General features: G+C 38.1%; 1 long non-coding RNA gene across 1 annotated transcript; it reads right to left on the reverse strand.

Moving 5' to 3' along the window:
- Positions 1–7,541: 7,541 nt before the first annotated feature.
- LOC113889415 lies at positions 7,542–8,367 on the reverse strand. Its single transcript, XR_003510256.1, has 2 exons — positions 8,065–8,367; positions 7,542–7,654 (listed from the first exon to the last, which is right to left on the reverse strand). It is a non-coding gene; the product is annotated as an uncharacterized LOC113889415 (long non-coding RNA).
- Between the last annotated feature and the right edge of the window lie 2,066 nt (positions 8,368–10,433).

Below are 10,433 nucleotides of genomic sequence, written 5' to 3' on the forward strand. Positions count from 1 at the left end.
TGCCGCAGTCCATGGCACAGCAGAGTTCCTGAGCAGCTACACAATAACAAGCCATCAGATTTCAAATTAGTAGGTATTAGTTGTGATATTTTCCTGCAATCACTCAATAGCACCAACTGTTTATTTCTGTTTATCTAGTGCTTGTTATAGTAAGGTTTTATTAATACTCGAGGCATGGGTTGAGAGAGTCAAAAGCCATCATTTGATGCCAGTGTCATCAAATTCATGGTTCCTTTGACAGCAGTGTTGTTGTTCAGTCTTTTCTTGAAATCTTCCACTGTCGGGAAAACCACCACTTTAGCCTCCACAATGCTTACTGTTTCATTCCTTGGTGTAGTATTTAGATTTAAAAACCTCAGAACATGAGTTGAAGAGGGAATAAAACTTGAACCTTTACAATTGTTAGATTAATTTGTTTTGCAAAGATTGAGTGCTACATGAATGCAATCTGTGGGCACTAAACCAAAGGTATTCAAATTACTGTTTTCAGACATTGAAAATGTAATTATTCTGTTTCTTGAAAGTAACATATAGACATGCTTATTTGTAACAAGCACATACAAATACCCTAAAACGACTGGATTAGCTATATTACTATCAGATAGAATAGACTTCAAGACAAAATTATTACTAAAGACAAAAGAATATTTTTATAACCCCAAAGGGTCATTTCATCAGGAAGGGATGACCTTCAGCAAATAGTTAGATTTTTATGCCTTCATTTTCATGTGATAAAGATTTTAGAAAAGGCAGAGGAACCAAAGATCAATTGCCAATATCCGCTGGATCATGGAAAAAGCAAGAGAGTTCCAGAAAAATATCTATTTCTGCTTTATTGACTATGCCAAAGCCTTTGACTGTGTGGATCACAATAAACTGTGGAAAATTCTGAAAGAGATGGGAATACCCAGACCACCTGACCTGCCTCTTGAGAAAACCTATATGCAGGTCAGGAAGCAACAGTTAGAAACTGGACATGGAAAAACAGATGGGTTCCAAATAAGAAAAGGAGTACGTCAAGGCTGTATGTTGTCACCCTGCTTATTTAACTTCTATGCAGAGTACATCATGAGAAACGCTGGGCTGGAGGAAGCACAAGCTGGAATCAGATTGCGGGGAGAAAATATCAATAACCTCAGATATGCAGATGACAACCACCCTTATGGCAGAAAGTGAAGAGGAACTCAAAGCCTCTTGATGAAAGTGAAAGTGGAGAATAAAAAGTTGGCTTAAAGCTCGACATTCAAGAAAACAAGATCATGGCATCTGGTCCATCATTTCACGGGAAATAGATGGGGAAAACAGTGGAAAAAGTGTCAGGACTTTATTTTTTTGGGCTCCAAAATCACTGAACAGATGGTGACTGCAGCCATGAAATTAAAGACGCTTACTCCTGGAAGTAAAGTTATGATTCAACCTAGATAGCATATTCAAAGCAAAGACGTTACTTCGCCAACAAAGGTCCACCTAGTCAAGGCTATGGTTTTCCAGTGGTCATGTATGGATGTGAGAGTTGGACTGTGAAGAAAGCTGAGCGCCGAAGAACTGATGCTTTTGAAACTGTGGTGTGGAGAAGACTCTTGAGAGTCCCTTGGACTGCAAGGAGATCCAACCAGTCCATCTAAAGGAGATCGGTCCTGGGTATTCTTTGGAAGGAATGATGTAAAGCTGAAACTCAGTACTTTGGCCAACCTCATGTGAAGAGCTGATCATTGGAAAAGACCCTGATGCTGGGGAGGGATTGGAGGCAGGAGGGAGAAGGGGACGACAGAGGATGAGGATGGCTGGATGGCATCACCGACTCGATGGAACGTATGACTGAACTCTGGGTGTGGTGATGGACAGGGAGGCCTGGCGTGCTGCGATTCATGGGGTCACAACGAGTCAGACAGGATGAGTGACTGAACTGAACTCAAAGGGCATAAACATTGTTTTCTAACAGGGATTGTTCTGAGGACTGATGAGATAAAAATAACCTGTATATTTTTAGTATAGTGTCTGGCACATAGTAGATACTCATAAACGATGGCAATTTTTATTCTGTTTGAAAACAGAGTCCATGAGGGCAGGAATTGTTTTTAGTGTTTCTGTAGTGCTTAAGATGGTGCCTACCACGCATTTTTTATATGAATGACATGAATAAATAAATGAGCGAGTCAGAATTGTTCTATGTCATGGTATGTTGCACTTGTTTTTTCATAGGTCTGAGAGAGACAGAGTCTTTAGTATCTTAGAGTTGATAGTCTAGTTCTCTTTTCATATCGGCTGAGTTGTGTCCTCTCAAAAAGATAAGTTGTAATTCCCAGTACCTCAGAATGTGACCTTATTTGGAAATAATGAGTTTTGCAGATGAAAAGGTAATACTGAAGTATGATGGACCATTAATCAAATATGACTGATGTCCTTATAAGACGAGGGTAGACAGAAACCACGTGGGTGGGAGTGGGTGGGGCAGAGAGGAAGTCCCATGATGACAGAAGTAGGGTGAAGTCCTGCAAGCTGCCAGGCAATGCCAAGAAATGTCAGCACATCAACAGAAGCTAGGATTAGTATTCTTCCTACAGTTTCCAGAGGAAACATGGCCTAGCTGACAACTTGATTTTGGACTTCTGGCCTCCAGAACTGTGAGGCAGTAAATTTCAAAGCAGAATTCCTATTTCAAAAGTCTATGACACAGGCTCTTCATTCTGTGCTTCACTGCTCTCAGTGTTAGAGAACCTAGTGAACTTGTAAAGTGACCCACTCCATTTATGGATTGGAGTATGTTAAGCATTTTCTTTCATATTTGAAATGAAATCATCCTCCCTATAGCCTTCTGTTGTTTCTTGCAGTGTTCCTTGCCTATGTGTGTGTGATAAGTCGCTTCCTTCGTGTCCAACTCTTTGCAACTCTATGAACTGTAACCCACAAGGGCCCCCCTGACCAGGGATTCTCCTGGCAACGAATACTGGAGTTGGCTGCCATGCCCTCCTCCACTGTGATCTTCCCAAACCAAGGACTGAACATGCATCTCTTATGTCTCCTGCATTGGCAGGCAGGTTCTTTACCACTAGCGCCACCTCGTTCCTTGAAGTGTGAAGGTGAAGTTGCTCAGTTGTGGTCGGACTCTTTGTGACCCCCATGGACTGTAGTCCACCAGGCTCCTCCATCCATAGAATTTTATAGGCAAGAGTACCGGAGTGGGTTGCCAATTACACAAAAAAAACTCTACGTATTTCTCCACATGATAACTTCCCAAATGTTTGCTGATAAAATTTGTCTGGTAAAGTTTCTGTTTTTCAAGATAAAAATATCTGGTTTTTGTGTGATATTTACCTGGCAAAAAATAACTGAAAGAAACATCTATACATAAATACAATATTGAAGCAATTTAGCTATTTGCTTAATGGGTTATTTGCAATCTGTACAAATTGTGAGTTTGAGTAAAGGTAAGTAAATCAACAAAGTTAAAATCACCAAGAAAATACTTAAGTGAAGGTTTTATGAAAGATGATTAATTTTAAAAATACACAAGTATTATATTGTCTACTTGCAAATGCCTTTTCTGATTTAAGATTTATTATCTCTTTGGCTTTCATAGAAAAACAATATAAAAGACATTCATTTAAAGAATATTCTGGATCACTTGTGGTAGTGGTAGTCATTGGGGATGAAAATAGTACCTAGTTCATAGGATAATTTTAAAGGTACAGTGAGGTCAATGCATAGAATTGTTCATACAGTGCTTTGATGTCATGAGTGGTTAGAGGAAGTTAGCTATTACATTGTTATTATATAACATATTAACATGGAGAAGGCAATGGCACCCCACTCCAGTACTCTTGCCTGGAAAATCCCACGGATGGAGGAGCCTGGTGGGCTGCAGTCCATGGGGTTGCTAAGGGTCGGACACGACCTGGATGACTTCACTTTCACTTTCACTTTCATGCATTGGAGAAGGCAATGGCAACCTACTCTGGTGTTCCTGCCTGGGGAATCCCAGGGACGGGGGAGCCTGGTGGGCTGCCGTCCATGGGGTCGCACAGAGTCGGACACAACTGAAGCGACTTAGCAGCAGCAGCAGCAACATGTTAACAAAACCTTTTCTTAAAAAATGGGAGTCATTTTATGTATTTCTGATAATTACCGAACATACATATTGCTTTCTTTGCGCCTGGTAATGCAAACTGTGTAACCCATATGTTTCCCATATTATTTGGGTCTGCTACGAAGTTCAGAGCAAAATTTATTACTCAGTTTGTCATTAATTTCTTAAGAATCTCTGGTTACAGCGATATTTGCCCATTAAATCAGAGCATTCTTTGAAAAAACTGGGTCTGTATAGCATTGTAATATTTGAATAGGACAAATGTTGGAGTGCTGAGACTTGTTTTTATAGATTTAATGTAGGTAATGAAACATAGACGGTTATATGATGAAGCATTCTTTTAGGTTTGTTTTGAGACAAGTAGTAGCAGTAATTCCATTAAAATCTAACACAGCATTAATTCCTCCTAATTTGGCATCAGTTTAACCTCTAATTCTGTCTTTGGTGTATGTCGGCTTTGAGAAAGAGGGAGAAGGAAGGAAGATAGTTGTTTTTTTAATGTGTCTACTTGTTAATAAGTTGCTTATGAAGTAGTCTTTAACCACAGTTAGAGACCTCATGAGACCAATTTCAGTGTTGTTTTTTCCTTTGTGGAGACCTATTTTTCCATCAGTATCATTTTCCTTCCATCTTTAGTTCAGTTCCTCAGTTCTGTCCAACTCTTTGTGACGCCATGGACTGTAGCATGCCAAACCTCCTGTCCTACACCAACTTACTACACCAGAGCTTACTCAAATTCATGTCCATCGAGTTGGTGATGCCATCCAACCATCTCATCCTCTGTCATCCCCTTCTCCTGCACTCAATCTTTCCCAGCATCAGGGTCTTTTCCAGTGAGTCAGTTCTTTGCATCAGGAGGCCTAAGTATTGGAGTTTCAGCTTCACCATCAGTCTCTCCAATGAACACCCAGGACTGATCTCCTTTAGGATGGACTGGTTGGATCTTCTTGCAGTCCAAGGGACTCTCAAGAGTCTTCCCCAACACCACAATTCAAAAGCATCAATTCTTCAGTGCTCAGATTTCTTTATGGTTCAACTCTCACATCCATACATGATTACCGGAAAAAGCATAGTCTTGACTAGATGAACCTTTGTTGACAAAGTAATGTCTCTGCTATTTAATTTGCTGTCTATATTACTCATAACTTTTCTTCCAAGGAGCAAGCGTCTTTCAATTTCATGGCTGCAATCACCATCTGCAGTGATTTTGGAGCCCAAAATAACAACGTCTGCCACTGTTTCTCCATCTATTTTCCATGAAGTGACAGGACTGGATGCCATGACCTTTGTTTTCTGAATGTTGAGCTTTAAGCCAACTTTTTCACCCTCCTCTTTCACTTTCATCAAGAGGCTCTTTAGTTCCTCTTCACTTTCTGCCATAAGGGTGGTGTCATCTGCATATCTGAGGTGATTGATATTTCACCCAGCAATCCTGATTCCAGCTTGTGCTTCATCCAGCCCAGTGTTTCTCATGATGTACTCTGCATATAAGTTAAATAAGCAGGGTGACAATACACAGCCTTGATGTACACTTTTTCCTATTTGGAACCAGTCTGTTGTTCCATGTCTTGTTCTACTGTTGCTTCCTGACCTGTATACAGATTTCGCAAGAGGCAGGCCAGGAGGTCTGGTATTCCCATCTCTTTCAGAATTTTCCACAGTTTATTGTGATCCACACAGTCAAAGGCTTTGGCATAGCCAATAAAGTAGAAATAGATGTTTTTCTGGAGTTCTCTTGCTTTTTCTATGATCCTGCGGATGTTGGCAATTAGATCTATGGTTCCTCTGCCTTTTCTACATCCAGCTTGAACATCTGGAAGTTCACGGTTCACGTATTGCTGAAGCTTGGCTTGGAAAATTTTGAGCATTACTTTGCTAGCGCGTCAGACTTCTCTCACTGCTGCGTTTTCCAAATCTGCTGACACAGTGAGTGCAACACTTTCACAGCATCATCTTAAAACAGCTCAACTGGAATTCCATCACCTCCACTAGCTTTGTTCACAGTGATGCTTCCTAAGGCCCATTTGACTTCACTTTCCAGAATGTCTGGCTCTAGGTGAGTGGTCACACTATCGTGATTATCTGGGTCGTGAAGATCTTTTTTGTACAGTTCTTCTGTGTATTCTTGCCACCTCTTCTTAATATCTTCTGCTTCTGTTAAGTCCATACCATTTCTGTCCTTTATTGAGCCCATCTTTGCATGAAATGTTCCTTTGGGATCTCTAATTTTCTTGAAGAGATCTCTAGTCTTTCCCATTCTGTTGTTTTCCTCTATTTCTTTGTACTGATCACTGAGGAAGGCTTTCTATCTCTCCATGCTATTCTTTGGAACTCTGCATTCAAATTAGTATCTTTCCTTTTCTCCTTTGCTTTACAATTGCTGTACAATGTCAAAAACCTCTGTCCATAGTTCTTCAGGCACTCTATCAGATCTAACTCCTTGAATCTGCTTGTCACTTCCACTTGCATAATCCTAAGGGATCTGATTTAGGTCATACCTGAATAGTCTAGTGGTTTTCCCTACTTTCTTCAATTTAAGTCTGAATTTGGCAATAAGGAGTTCATGATCTGAGCACAGTCAGCTTCTGGTCTTATTTTTGCTAACTGTATAGAACTTCTCCATCTTTGGCTACAAAGAATATAATCACTCTGATTTCAGTATTGACCATTTGGTGATGTCCATGTGTAGAGTTGTCTCTTGTGTTATTGGAAGAGGGTGTTTGCTATGACCAGTGCATTCTCTTAGCAAAAACTCCTGTTAGCCTTTGCCCTGCTTCATTCTGTACTCCAAGGCCAAACTTACCTGTTACTCCAGGTATCTCTTGACTTCCTACTTTTGCATTCCTGTCCCCTAAGATGGAATGGACATCTTTTCTTGTCTAAGTAACAAGCATGAGATAAGCAAAAATAAACAGCTAGTGCTACTGAGCGATTACAGTAAGATATCGCAACTAATACCTACTAATGTAAAATCTGACAGGTAGCTTTGCTCTACTTTTTGAGCATATAGAAAATGAATAGTGTAAAAAAACGTCAAAAGAAACTGTAGTTAATACTTCAGTATCAACTATCTGTTACTTGAGCAACTCCACAGAAATTCAGAAAATCTTTATTTTTAAAGTATGTTTAATTGTGAATTTTTATCAATTCAGACTGGCCTTTCCTCCAATTATTCTGAAGAGTAAGATATTATTTAAATCAGAACAGAAAATATAATTAAAATTTACATAAAACTTTTGTGGCTGAATTCTACAGAGTATTCTAAAGTATATGAAAGAAGATTAAATTATACCACTGGAGATACAACAAAATACTCATTATGGATATAGAGAGAACTTACCAAATTTACCAAAATTACATCTGTATCTCCATTAAACATCTGACTAATTTATACTAATTTGAATATATTTTCTTACCTGCAGCTTCATCTCTTCTAAGTCTTTAGTTTTCTCTACTAATTCTCCTCGTACCTCTTCAAGCAGCAGCTGAAACTTTTCCTGGTGAGTTTGCTTTTCATTTAAAACGCGCTTGAGTTCATTTTGTGACTTTATGTACTCATCCTGCAACCTAATTTTTAGAAAAAGAAGAATTTAAGTGTATCCATTGCTTTTTAATTGTATTACCTTAAAGTCAACCAACACTATGGAACAAGATCAACATCATATATTCTATTTAAACTTCCAAATATTGCTTTACCAAGTGTCACTTAACTATTAACACTGTAATTTCTGAACACAACTTTACTTTGAAGGAAAAAAAATTTAGCCACTGAGATACATAAATTTTATATCCCACTTTCAAAATAAGACTTTAATAAATTTATAATCCACTTGATTTAAAGAACATTTACTGTACTCAAAAAGCTTTAAATGTATATTGTACATTATAACAAAATTACACTGTATGTTCCACAGCAAATATTCAGACAAAATAAAAATTTTTAATCAAGCCTCTCACCTCCAAATTTAAATAATTACCTTGTGTGTTCAGCTTTCAGAGTCTGATAATTGGTTTTTATGATGTTCACATCTTAATCGTTCATCAATTAACATTTTTTGGAGCTCAGATTGAGAATGTCTCAGTTCACTGTCTCCACCAGGAGGAAAAATGGTGGGAAAAGCATCCATATTGGTAACTGAGTGGACAACCATGTAAAAATAAGTTCTGGCTTTCTTAATGTCTTAGTTTTCTTTCCAAGAGTATTTTCCACTTTCTTCTTGCTAAGACAGAATCTCAGGAGGTCAAATTATACCTGTAGAGAGACATACACTTAATGATCAGTGAACTTCTTCAGTGTTATATATTTTTATCACTTACTATTCTCCTTATCATTTCTATAACAAATTCAATTTTCAGATTTTCAATTGTTCGTAAAACAAAATTCAAAAATAAAGTGTGAATCATATCTTAAATTTTCTTGACTTCCATGCAGTTTCTGTGACCATCAAGGTTACATCTTCAAGTAGTAACCTAACTAGAAGTATTGATTCTGCCACTGTAAGTAGTCCTAGATTCACATATCACCAACATTTTCTAAAGCTACTGAGGTAAATTTCAAGGGTGGATTCTGGTACAAAATTCATACTCTGAAACCAGGGGAAAAGCCATTTGGATCTTGGCAAGTGACTAGTGAGAGTCACAGTCTTCACAAAGATGAGCTTGAACATGTAATTATGTCTGTGATTAATGTTACAAAGGGTGTTTTACTTGACACAAGGTGACTGCAGTCGGGCAGCAGATTCAGAGGAGAAATCAGTTAACACATAAATATTGATCATCTATGTATTATGCACTGTGCTAAGGACAGGAAACTCAATCACCAATTCAGGATTATGAAAGTAACTGAATGTGTGCTTTATCTAGAAGTAAAAAACTGACAACAGTGTTCTTACTGTAAATAAAAACAAAAATTTTAATCAAAATAATTCTGTTACTTTTAACGTCATTTATCTTTCTCAAGACTACTATATATATTTTTTTCCATCTCCCTTAGTCATGGTGATTATGAATTACCTTTCCTTACTACAAGAGACAATCTTTAGCCTACACAAACAAACCATTCAATTACTGAGTCTTGCTTGAAATACATCATTTCTGATAATTAATGTGATGTCTACATATTACATAAGAAGACTTTTAAACTAAAAATGAGGTCGCTTTGGTTTCCTGCTTTGTCCATGCAGAATCTGCCTGCAACGTAGAAGATGAGTTCAATCCCTGGGGTTGGGAAGATACCCTGGAGAAGGAAATGGCATCCCATTCCAGTATTCTTGTGGGAAATCCCATGAACAGAGGAATCTGGCAGGCTATAGTTCACAGGGTCACAAAAAAGTCAGACATGACTTAGCAATGAAACAACAACAGAAGTCTTTCAAGGACGCTTTACTTCTTATTCTTAGGTTTAATGTGCACAAGGATTCGATCTTTGAAAATACAGAGTTAACTGTTTGTAGCAGCTATCTCAATATTATCCTATTACGAGTATATATTTTACATTTGCCCTGGAATTTATAAAGTAGATCATAAAACTGGCATGTGATTTTGATTCTGCTCTTTGATCCAAATTAATTTTTAAGAGACAGAAGCATACAATAAACGTATCTCATATTTTCTATTAATATCACCAAAATGCATTATAAGGCTTTAATTTTAATTAGCCAAAAGCTTAAACTATATTAGAAAAATCAAAAGCTACCCTTTAGTCCTACTACTAGTGAAAGAAAGATTTCCAAACTGAGTTGTTGTTTTGTTTTTTGTTTTTGGTATTCCAGTTAACTTGACAGTAAGGTGTATACTCTCACTGACCCCCTACCCAAAAATTAGAGTTAAGTCCTCACAGAAATAAAACTTTCCTCTTGGCAACTGAAATATTCACCAGAAGTACTTACTTTCTAGGAATTAACTAATTTTAGAAAATCCCATTCTCATTCACCCACCACATTACCTCATCTCCAATTCTAGCTTCTATACAAACATATGTGTAATTGCCCTCTTATATTTTCCCAAACCAGGAGGATTTCTCTGCTCCAAGATGATGTTTGCAAATTCATTACCTTTTTATATGTTTAAACTTTAGTGACTAATAAAGCTAGAATATACCAACACACATTACCAGTAAGTGCCACACTGAAACACATGATATACTTTCCCCTCGTACACTACGGGGCTATCCCAGGTGGCTCAGTGGTAAAGAATTTGCCTGCAAATCCGGGCGACACAGGAGAAATGGGTTCAATCCCTGGGTCAGGAAGATCCTCTGAAGAAGGAAATGGCAACTCACTCTAGTATTCTTGTCTGGATGATCCCATGGACGGAGGAGCCTGGCGTGCTGCAGTCCATGGGGTCA

The sequence above is a fragment of the Bos indicus x Bos taurus genome, unplaced genomic scaffold (assembly GCF_003369695.1).
Source record: "Bos indicus x Bos taurus breed Angus x Brahman F1 hybrid unplaced genomic scaffold, Bos_hybrid_MaternalHap_v2.0 tig00478941_arrow_arrow_obj, whole genome shotgun sequence".
Classification (NCBI taxonomy): Eukaryota; Metazoa; Chordata; class Mammalia; order Artiodactyla; family Bovidae; genus Bos; species Bos indicus x Bos taurus.